The 12,026-nt window shown below is 44.2% G+C and overlaps 1 protein-coding gene across 3 annotated transcripts in view; it reads left to right on the top strand.

Annotated features, from left to right (window-relative positions):
* Positions 1-12,026, top strand: part of LOC126473134 (tyrosine-protein phosphatase non-receptor type 4) — a 183,108-nt gene that overhangs the window by 33,988 nt on the left and 137,094 nt on the right. For 2 of the 3 annotated variants that reach the window (XM_050099990.1, XM_050099989.1), the window contains one exon: positions 9,031-9,072. The exons of the other annotated variant lie outside the window; for it this stretch is intronic. The gene's annotated coding sequence lies outside the window, so the exon portion shown is untranslated. The remainder of the gene's footprint in view (positions 1-9,030; positions 9,073-12,026) is intronic. 3 annotated transcript variants of the gene reach the window in all.

Raw genomic sequence — 12,026 nt, 5'->3', positions numbered from 1 at the left:
AATTCTCGATTGGTTTGGCTCCTTGAATCTCGACGCCACCAATATCCAATGTAGCTTTCGTAGGCACCGCTCTGCTGTTGACCACCTAGTTACCTTGTCGACCTTCATTATGAACAACTTCTTGCGTAAGTGCCAGACAGTGTCTGTGTTTTTGATTTGGAGAAGGCTTATGACACCTGTTGGAGGGTGGGCATTCTCCGCACCATGCACATTTGGGGCCTTCGTGGTCGCCTCCCTCTTTTTATTAATGCATTTTTAATGGATCGAATGTTCAGGGTACGTGTGGGTTCTGTTTTGTCAGATGCCTTTCGCCAGGAGAATGGGGTGCCCCAGGGTTCCGTTTTGAGCGTGGCCCTTTCTGCCATAGCTATCAATCCAATAATGGATTGCCTTCCAGCTGACGTTTCAGGCTCCCTTTTCGTGGACGACTTTACGATCTACTGCAGTGCTCAGAGAACATGTCTCCTGGAGCACTGTCTTTAGCGTTGTCTAGACTGTCTATATTCCTGGAGTGTCACTAATGGTTTCACTTTTTTTTTTTTTGGTGAGAAAACGGTCTGTGTCAACTTCTGGCATTGCAAACAGTTTCTTCCACCATCCTTACATCTTGGTCCCGTTGCTCTCCCATTCACAGAGACAACAAAAATTTTAGGTCTTACATTTGACAGGAAACTTTGCTGGTCTCCACATGTGTCTTACTTGGCTGCTCGTTGTACCCGTTCCCTAAATGTCCTCCGTGTTCTCAGCTGTACATCATGGGGAGCAGACCGAGTGGTCCTGCTTTGCTTATATTGGTCCATTGTCCAATTAAAGAGCTTTGTCAACTATTCTGCCCGGCCGTTCATCTTACGCCGTCTAAACTCTATCCACCATCGGGGGTTACGTCTGGTGACTGGAGCATTCTACACCAGCCCTGTTGAGTCTGTATGCCGAAGTTGCCGAATTACCGCTAAACTACCGGTGCAATATGTTGCTTTATCGGTACGCCTGCCGACTGATGTCAATGCCCAACCAACCGTCATATTTCTCCTTCTTTGACGACTCTCTCGACCGCCAATACAGCCCGTATGTCTCTGCCCTGTTACCTCCTGGAGTTCGTTTTTGTCGCCTGCTTCAGAAACTTGAATTTACCCTCCCTACAACTTTTCGAGTGGGTGAGAGCCCGACGCCACCTTGGCTCCAGGCTCAGGTTCGCATTCACCTTGAACTCAGCTCGCTCCCAAAGGAGAGGACCGCGGATTCAATATACCGAGGTTTGTTGAACTTTGTTCGAGGCTGGCAATATCTTTATTAACACAGATGGCTCCAAGACTACTGCTGGCGTTGGATGTGCCTTTGTCGTTGGGGATGACACCTTTCAATACTGGCTCCTTGACCAGTGTTCAAGCTTTACAGCTGAGTTTTTTGCTATCTATCAGGCTGTTCAGTATATCCGCCGCCATCGTCATTCTCCTTATGCTATCTGCTCTGATTCTTTGAGTGCCATTCAGAGTCTCTGGAACCCATATTTGGACCACCCTCTCATGCAACGAATTCAATGGTCCTTTCAGTCACTAGTTGATACCGGTGCTTGTGTCCTTTTTTTTTTTTTTTTGTGGATTCCTGGCCACGTTGGTGTGCCTGGGAACAAAGCTGCTGATGCTGCGGCAAGGCTGCTGTCGTCCTGCCTCGGACAACTTCCTTTTGTGTCCCATCAACTGATGTTAGTGGGGTTCTTTGTTGGCGCGTTTCGTCATTGTGGCATGAGGCTCTCCATGAAAATAAGCTTAGGGCTATCAAACCGATCTCGACGGCTTGGACGACCTCCTCACGCCCTTCCCGTTTTGTTCACTCTCATGTTGTCCTGTGTCTGCCGTCTATCTTACAGGAACTTTTAGCTGATGACGCACGAGCAGCTGCTCATGTCCTTAGTTTTATTACATTGATGGACTTGTCCAAAAAGATCTAACTCTTTTATTTTGTTTCTCTGCGTCTTTGTAAGTACTTTCTGGTGTTGCCCCCTTGCGTTTTTCTACGCTATTAGTGCACTAACGTTTGTGACTGGGTGCTAATGACCTTAGTAGTTGAGTGCCCTAAACAAAAAAAAAAGAAAAATCCTGACTGTCATCTTCTTCCTGAGACTGTTCTGATTTATTACTGTGGTTGTCAGCAACAAGAATTTTCTCTTCCCCATCAAAATTTTCTTTAGATTCATCTCACATCAACTCATCTTTCGAAATTTCTGCTAGAATTTGTAGGATCTCTTCAGGATTCCTTAAAATATCACTTTGCCAGGAAATAAATATAGTATACCCATAAAACAGTAAGTTAACATTTTAAACAAGCATAAATGATGAAAATGTGTGTAACAAATCATAAGCATATAATGTTGAACAAATACTTACATGACTAGGCACGTTGTGGCAATTGCACCGCAGAGGTGTAACTGAAGTTAACAGTGCTGTTACAACAGAACAATGGCCAGGTCTGGTTTCAAATGAGCTTACACACACTCCATCTATGATGAAAATTGCATACTATATACCATGGAAACCGACAACTAGCGCCAACCAGTGGACACTCAGAAAACTAAAATTTGCGGTGTGTATGCTGCAGCGTGCACGCCGGAAGGTTAAAGCAATTGGAACAGGGCGGGCCCGGAAAAACTTAGGTTGTGCATTGTCTTTCAATGTAACATGTGCTACAAAGTTATTAGCTTTTCCCATTCTGTCTGAAAATAGCTCAGGTAGTTCTCTAAGAAAGCTAGCTACACTGGCTTTTGGATTAAAAGCAGTCACCGAAACTACGTTGTCTTGGGTACTAAGTCCAAAGAAATCAAAGGTATCTAAACCAAATATGTTCTCACTGTCTCATGATTTCAACACAGTAAAATTCACTGTCCTAGTGCGAGATTTGTAAGTGGCAGGCAAACTACACAGTCCAAGCACTGGAATTTCCTGTCCATTGTAAGCAATGAGGTGCTATGCATGCATGGGTTTGAATCCCATCATCTTCGCCACTGTAGAGTCTTGTACTGCAAGGAAGCAAGGGAAAGGATGTTACAGGTGGCTGGTATCCTCTTTCTTCAACACAAATGCACATGGATTAACACAGTTCTTTATTTATATTGAATGTTTACTTAACTTGAATGGAGCCCATGTGTTATGGTACAAGCTCATTAGTAATAGTCCTCTCGCAGACAGTATCAATAATCTTGTTATTAAAAACTTTAGTCTCACTGCAAGCCCTGCTAGAAACACTAATCTTGTTGCTGTGTACTGTCGTAACTTGCAATGTGAACTGCGCCCGCTCTGAAATGTACTGACAGACGCCAAACTTGATGAGTGAGCCATTGAGGCCCTCCGATCAGAGGTGGCGGCCTAAATACATGCTGTTTAGAGGGCGTTGGCAGTGTGTTGCTTGTCGATGTGTCTCTGGCCTCTGTTGTGATAGGCGCACTGTATCCAACGCCTAGTATAGATCTTAGTACTACATCTATGCTGACTAGTGTACTGGTGACAACTTGCACCAGCACAAGAAGCCACAGACTTTCGCCTCATGGGGCAAAGTCACCTGCTACACAACTGGCAGGCCGGAAAGGACAGAAGGAATACTCTTTCGAAGACTTCTTATGTCCCTCCAGCCGACAAACATGTTAGTCTTCCTCTGCCAACCAGGAAGTCTCCAAGAACTCAAAGGCAAATGGTCTTCTCCTTTGCTGACTCAAAGATCCTCTTCGACCATGTCGCCACATGATACCCTCACCTGGGCGACCTCCATGTTGCTGGTGCACACTGCCAACTGTTTTTCTGCCCTGGACTCCACAGATAGACAGAAGGAGCATGCTGACGCTTCTGTAGATATTATGGAGCAGGATCCTCCAGCCTCTGTGCCCTGTAGCAGTGTGTCTTCGAAGCCTGGCCCTCAGGAGCTGCTGAGGTGACACCCCTCTATTATTTCCCTTTCCTCTTCATGACTCTTCTCCAATCGAGCATTCACAACCCCTCGATCCAACAGAGATAGTGTCGGAAGTTCCATGTGGCTTTTCGTGGATGATGCTGTAGTATACAGAGAAGTTGAAACATTAGAAAATTGCAGCGAAATGCAGGAAGATCTGCAGTGGATAGGCACTTGGTGCAGGGAGTGGCAACTGACCCCTAACATAGACAAATGTAATGTATTGCAAATACATAGAAAGAAGGATCCTTTATTGTATGATTATATGGTAGCGGAACAAACACTGGTAGCAGTTACTTCTGTAAAATATCTGGGAGTATGCATACGGAACGATGTGAAGTGGAATGATCATATAAAATTAATTGTTGGTAAGGGGGATGCCAGGCTGAGATTCTTTGGGAGAGTCCTTAGAAAATGTAGTCCAGCAACAAAGGAGGTGGCTTATGAAAAACTCGTTCGACCTGTACTTCAGTATTGCTCATCAGTGTGGGATCAGTACCAGGCCAGGTTGACAGAGGGATCAGTACCAGGTCAGGTTGACAGAGGAGATAGAGAAGATCCAAAGAAGAGTGGCGCGTTTCGTCACAGGGTTATTTGGTAAGTGTGTTAGCGTTACAGAGATGTTTAGCAAACTCAAGTGGCAGACTCTGCAAGAGAGGCACTCTGCATCGCGGTGTAGCTTGCTGTCCAGGTTTCGAGAGGGTGCGTTTCTGGATGAGGTATCGAATATATTGCTTCCCCCTACTTACACCTGCCGAGGGGATTACGAATGTAAAATTAGAGAGATTCGAGCGTGTACGGAGGCTTTCCGGCAGTCGTTCTTCCTGCGAACCATACGCGACTGGAACAGGAAAGGGAGTTAATGACAGTGGCACGTAAAGTGCCCTCCGCCACACACCTTTGGGTGGCTTGCAGAGTATAAATGTAGATGTAGATGTAGACTTATGGCTGCTCTTGGAATGCAGTGTCTGCTTGTTCTCTGCCTCCAGGAAACAAAATTGCATCCTCGCGACCACTTTGACCTTCCTCTCCCTCCCCCCTTCCCCCTCCTGCCCCTGAGGACAGCATCCCATCTCATGGGAGAGTCATGCAACCCATCAAGGATGATGTTCATAGTCAACCCATCTCCCTGACTACCCGGCTTCTAGCTGTTCCAGTCCGCATTTTCTTTCCTCACTTGACCTATTCCCTTTGTACCGTTTACATCCTTCCATCATTTGGTGTCACCAGGGCAGCACTCCCTCCATCTTATTGGGCAACTGCCTCACCCCTTTTTTGCTGCTCAGCGACTTTGATATGCACCAGCCCCTTTGGGGTTCTCCCAGAACCTGTCTGAGACGTGCCCTCTTGGCTGACATTCTCAATTAACATAACCTCATCTGCCTTAACATGGGAGCACCCACATTCCTTTCAGACTCCATGCGCACCTGTTCCCAGTTGGACCTCTCCTTGTGCACTGTCCAGCTTGAGTGGTCCGTTCTCTGTGACACCTACTCAAGTGACCATTTCCCTTGTGCTATCCATTTGCTGACTCCTACCCCACCTATGTGCACACCCAAATGGCAGCTTCCTAAGGCTCACTGGAAGCTTTACTCCTCCCTGGTGACACTTACTCTTTACTTTGCTGTGTCCTCGACTCTTGGTGGACTGAGGCGTGCCGCTACACAATTCACGTGTGGAGATGTGATCTCCGCATTTTTTATCGTCATTCTACGATGGCAAACTGTGTTCGTTATAAACAGTTACATGCAGTGTTGCCATGTTTTTCAGGGTAGCAAAAAAGCTAGCCAGATTACCTTTACTAGTTCTTTTAACAGTTCCATTCATCTTCCGTTGTGTGGGCCAACTTCCGACGTCTCCACCCCAGGAATGGATGATGTTCACTTTCAGATGTTGCAGAACCTTTCCCTTGGGGGAAAGAACTGTCTCCTTCATATGTACCGTTGCATCTGGGCAGAGGGCACGTTTCCCAGGTTCTGACGTGAAGCCACTGTCATACCCATACCCAAGCCCGATAAGCACAAACACCTTCCTTCTAGTTATCACCCCATTTCTCTCACCAGCTGTGTTTGCAAGATGATGGAACATATGATTGATGCCCAGCTTGTATGGTGACTCGAATCTTCTAATTTATTAACTGCTGCACAGTGTGGATTTAGAGTGCACCGCTCTGCAGTTGACCATCTCATCACTTTTTCAACCCATGTCATGAATGATTTTCTGCAAAATTTCAGACTGTAGCCCTTTTGATTTGGAGAAAGCCTAGGATACATGCTGGAGGACTGGTATTCAGTGCTTCCTACATGTGGGTCTTCCATGGCCGCATGATACATTTCTTTCAGAAATTTTTGAAAGACCGAGTTTTCAAAGTATATTTGGGTTCCACCTTGTTGGAAACCTTTATCCAGGAAAACAGTGTGCTTCAGGGTTCTGTCCTGAGTGTCGTCCTCTTTGCTATTACCACTAACCCTATGATTGCCTGTCTCCTGCCATGCATTGCCAGCTCCCTTTTTGTTGACCATTTTGTGATCTATTGCAGTTCTCCACAGATTGTCTCCTTGAACGGCATCTTCATCAGAAATGTCTCGATCATCTTTACTCATTGAGCATCAACAATGGGTTTTGCTTTTCCAGTGAACAAACAGTTTGTATAAATTTCTGTCAGTGCAATTTGTTTCTTCAACTGTCTTTACATCTAGGACCTGTTGCTCTTTCGTTCATTGAAACTATGTATTTCCCAGAGTCATGCTCGATACGAAACTTTCTTGGTCCTCCCACAAGACTTACCTGGCTGCCTGCTGTATGCATTCCCTCAAGTCCTGTGTGTCCTCAGTGGTACTTTGTGGGGAGTGGATCAGATCACCCTCCTCTATTTGTACCAATCCGTTATCAGTTCAAAACTAGACTATGGCTGTTCTGTTTATGCATCTCTACGTCCGACCCTGTTACCTCATCTCAATACTATCCACCATCGTGGCATCCGGGTGGCCACTGCTGCCTTTTACACTCACGTGGTTGAGAGTCTGTATGCAGATGCTTCCGAACTGCTGCTGTCATATGGCTGTGACTTTCTCCTCAGCTGCCTAGCCACCCATCATATACCTCCTTCTTTGATGACTCCTTTGATCGCCAGTGTGGGGCGCGTCCATCTTCTCTGTTACCTCCTGGAGTCAGTTTTCGGCTCTTGCTTCGGCAGCTTAATTTCACACTATCTGCCACTTTTGCGAACATTTTCACCTTGGCCTTCTTTTGCTTCCTAAGGACACTACTCCAGCCTCACTCTATTGCAAGTTTTGTTGTTTCACGACATTTGCATGGAATTCTCAATAGTACCTTTGTGTACACTAATGGCTCTCGGAGTGACTGTGGTGTTGGGTGTGCCTTCACCATTGGCTTCGACGTTTTTCGCTATCGGCTTCCAGAACACTGCTCAGTATTTACAGCAGAGCTCTTTGCCCTGTATCAGGCCACGCAGTACATCCGGCGACACAGGCTTTTCAATTGCGTCATCTGCTCAGACTCTCTCTGTGCCCTTCAAAGCCTCTGTGTATTGCACACTGTCTATCCCTTAATGCAACGGGTTTAGGAAAGCTGCCACTTGCTCGCACATGATGGAGCCACTGTAATGTTTATGTGGATTCCTGGTCACAGCAGTCTGACAGGAAACGAGGCTGCTGACACTGCCGCCAAGGCTGCAGTCCTCGTACTTTGTCCCAGTAGTCCTTCCATTCCCTTTGATGATGATTGTGGGGCTGTTTGTCAGCAGGTGGTGTCATGGTGTCACTTTGGCATTACCTCTGGTCCTTCATTCATGGAAACAAGCTCTGCGGAATTAAACCTCTCTCAATGGCTTGGACAACCTTCTCTCATCTTTCTTGCCAGGAGATCATTTTAGGTAGGTTGAATATTGGGCACTGTCTCTTTAGCTATTGTCGTATGTTAAGTGGTGCTCCCCCATCACTTTGTGCTCATTGCCCACAATCTTTGACGGTTTGCCATTTTGTGGTGGACTGCCCATTTTTCACCACTTAACATGTTCATTTATGTTTGCCGTCTGAATTCTCAACCGTTATAGCGAACGACGCGCAGGCTATCGACCGTGTTTTACTTTTTATCTGTTGTATCAATATGGAAAAGCACATTTAATTGTTAGTTCAGGACCTCTGTTTCTGTCGTATTTTATGGAATTTTATCCAAGTCCCTGTTTTTAGCTGTCTTCACTTCCTTCAGCGGGGCTTAACATTGTCATTTTTAACTCCTTTCTTCCTTTGTGTTCTACGGTTCTGACATGGGCACATATAACCATAGTTGTTTTTGTGCTGGAAAAAAAAAAAAAAATCCAAGATGTTTCTCCTCCATCTACTGAAAGGGGTTCTGCCCCTTTTACAGAACCACACATTTGTTTGTCATCTGAACAAATCTCTCTCTGTTGGGGTTGCACCTACAGTATATGACAATATGTATCACTGAGGCGTGCAAGCCATCCTGCCAGGTCTGCAGTTCACTGGAGAATACAAAATCCTATTAGTAATATACTTAGCTGCAGCATAGCTCATCCTCCAGGGTAGCTGGGAAGGAGACAGTTTGGTTGCAAATTGCCGAAACAGTATTGAAGATTTCAGTTAATCTGTGATTAAAAGTATTCTTCTTTGAAGATTCAGGTGTACTTTCTCGAAGTGCAGGCTGTTTCGTGTCATATAAAAGGTCAGTCTTTATGTGATCACCTTTGCAAAAATGTTGGAAACATTAAATATAGTTCAGAGATAATTTCAATGTCTGTATTTCATTACTGTAATATCTCCTCCTTGCTTTGAATAAACACTGTTACTTGTCCTAGTCTTTAGTGCCTGGTATTGGTATACTGTAGCAGACTAATCCCATATCTCACTATGTTGAGCTCTGTGAGCTTTCAACTAGTCCATATCGTGCAGAATGATTTTGTTTTAACTATAGGTCCTACACATTTTCATTATTGTACGTTCTTCCACTGATAGCAGCAGTTTCTAGATCTAATATTTGGTGAATGATTGTGACTGCTCCCAACCCGCTCTCATCTCACACTTAGACTGTCTCAATTTTGCATTTTTGTTTCAGGTTTTTGGGAATTGCTGCAGCTGCTTCAGAGTTATAATGAGTGTAAGTGCCACCTAATTAAAAAGACTGACCTTCAAGAATAAGATACATTATTACGTATCACTTGCAGTGTTCTTTCTCCCTCTCTGGAATAATACGTTTGAAATTGCGTGTGTAAATTTTTAGAAATATATTTACATACCATTAAATAGTGATTTTCAATGAAAAGAAAACAAATTATTTTCCACACACTGCCTGTGAGCTAAGGTTCTCTAGACCTCAGAGTCCATCCTGAGAACTTTGGAATGGGAGCGCCAGTCTTTACTGTCAAGTAATGGTATAGTGCTGTAGTAGCCAATGGTGAATTCTCTGTGTCATTTCATTTTGCATTATTGTGCTTGTACACATGCAAGGTAGGTTTGATTTCTCAAAAAATTTTATGTGTTCATTAGTGCTTTGTGTACAGACTGAGTAACATAGGGGTTACTACAAAACTAGATTATTCCTTTCTCAACTATATCCTCCCTTTCATTTCATTTGACTCTTAGAAATGCAACTAAGTTTCTGTTGAAACTGAAGATCAAGTATTGCTCCCTGTATTTTATTCATGACATCTTAGAATTCAAGAGCATATTTCAGTTAACATTGTCACTGTTTGTTTTTAAATGTGGAAATGTTATTATGTGGATTTTCATTTCTTCTTCTGATTTTCTTAGCTAAGTCATAGGTTAGTGCTGCTTTGTGCATATCTATGATTCTCTGGAACTCAATCTGATCTTCTCTGTGGTCAGCTTCTCCAGATAGTTTCAAGTTTCTGTAGATAATTTGTGTTAGTATTTTACTATCTTTATTAAACTGATGAGATCTGTAGTACTCACACCTGTTAGTACATGGTTTCATTTGTTTTGAGATTATTACACTCTTATAGAACCTTCATATATTGCACGCAGCAGCTGTAACACTTCTCTCATGGTTCTGTGTCTCAAAGATTGTAGTTGGGTGTTGTGAACTCTTATTAGTTGCCTTTTTTCGACTAGGATCTTAATGAGCCATGTGAAATTCTTCTTGCATCAGCATCTCGTGTTTCTCTACTTCCTTTTCCTTTCAAAGATATTGCCTTAAATGTTCTTTCCTTTGTGTAACCATTCTGCACATTCATTCCACTTTTCAGCCTTCCCTTCTTTGCTTGGTGTTGGCGTGCTGTCTGATCTCTTGATATCCACACTAATGTTTCTGTTTCCTGCGAAGGTTTCATTAATTTTACTATAAGGCCATGCCCTACATGAGTGACAGAAGCGAGCGACAGCGAGTGACTTCTGGATACACGACACTCCAGCGACAAGCAGCATCATCAGGTGAAAACCTTGGGTGTCCTGCGTGCGAGCGACTCTCGTGCTACAAGATGGCTGCTTAGAGCCAACCAGCTGTTTCTATAATACGGCGTCCTTAACCTGTAGAATACTGTAGCTGGGGAGTAAGGCTACAGAATTATTTTTACTTAAGAAAATAAAGTGAAAAGTAATGCTGTGCCTGAAATTTACAAAGGGAGGAATCTCCATGGAGAATTTCATAAGTATCGTCAACTACGAAGATCACCAGACAAGTTCTTTGAATACACATGAATGAGCAGAGGAGTAATCGACTATCTCATGAATAAATTAAATACGAATGTTTTTTTACATGATCAAGAACTTTTAACAGCCAATAAATGTGGAGGAATGAGTATTACGTGACTAACCATGCTGAATCCAAATATAAGTACACAGAGTGATATGAACGATCAGGAGCTAGCTGTGGTGCAGCGGTAGCGTGATTGGTACATAATTTTTGTGTGAAGAAAAGGTCCTGTGTTCAATTCCGGGCCGTTCATGTGTTTTTACGGACTCAGTTACAATTCTGTATACTAAGTTTCATATATACCGTTTACACTGCATCGCTAAGTATATTTTTAAGGTCTTACCAAAGAACTTCATCTTCACACCTAACCCAGTATATCACACACATTCAGTTGCTAATAAATCACAATGAACCATGAAATTTTACAGATATTTGACGTTGCAAATGTAATTCATCAACAGTCAGTGTTAGGCCAAGTGTTTTGTTACTCTAAATAGTCTGTAAAAGTAAAGCTTACAAAATTTTTGAAACGAAAGTCAAGTCTGTGAAAAAATACTCAGGTGCATGTAACAGAGCACCAATTGAAATTCAGTGTCAGCTCTGTCCAAGTAGACCTCTTTCATTAAACGTCTCACCAATGACAACTTCATGGAATGGATCTGGCAGCACTTTGTGGAGAGACCAGTTCTTCACACTAATGAAACTACACTCCTGGAAATTGAAATTAGAACACCGTGAATTTATTGTCCCAGGAAGGGGAAACTTTATTGACACATTCCTGGGGTCAGATACATCACATGATCACACTGACAGAACCACAGGCACATAGACACAGGCAACAGAGCATGCACAATGTCGGCACTAGTACAGTGTATATCCACCTTTCGCAACAATGCAGGCTGCTATTCTCCCATGGAGACGATCGTAGAGATGCTGGATGTAGTCCTGTGGAACGGCTTGCCATGCCATTTCCACCTGGCGCCTCAGTTGGACCAGCATTCGTGCTGGACGTGCAGACCGCGTGAGACGACGCTTCATCCAGTCCCAAACATGCTCAATGGGGGACAGATCCGGAGATCTTGTTGGCCAGGGTAGTTGACTTACACCTTCTAGAGCACGTTGGGTGGCACGGGATACTTGCGGACGTGCATTGTCCTGTTGGAACAGCAAGTTCCCTTGCCGGTCTAGGAATGGTAGAACGATGGGTTCGATGACGGTTTGGATGTACCGTGCACTATTCAGTGTCCCCTCGATGATCACCAGTGGTGTACGGCCAGTGTAGGAGATCGCTCCCCACACCATGATGCCGGGTGTTGGCCCTGTGTGCCTCGGTCGTATGCAGTCCTGATTGTGGCGCTCACCTGCACGGCGCCAAACACGCATACGACCATCACTGGCAC

This window comes from Schistocerca serialis, chromosome 4 (assembly GCF_023864345.2).
Source record: "Schistocerca serialis cubense isolate TAMUIC-IGC-003099 chromosome 4, iqSchSeri2.2, whole genome shotgun sequence".
Lineage (NCBI taxonomy): Eukaryota > Metazoa > Arthropoda > Insecta > Orthoptera > Acrididae > Schistocerca > Schistocerca serialis.
The sequence above is the reverse complement of the archived record's forward strand: the minus strand, read 5'-3'. Positions and strand labels throughout refer to the sequence as shown.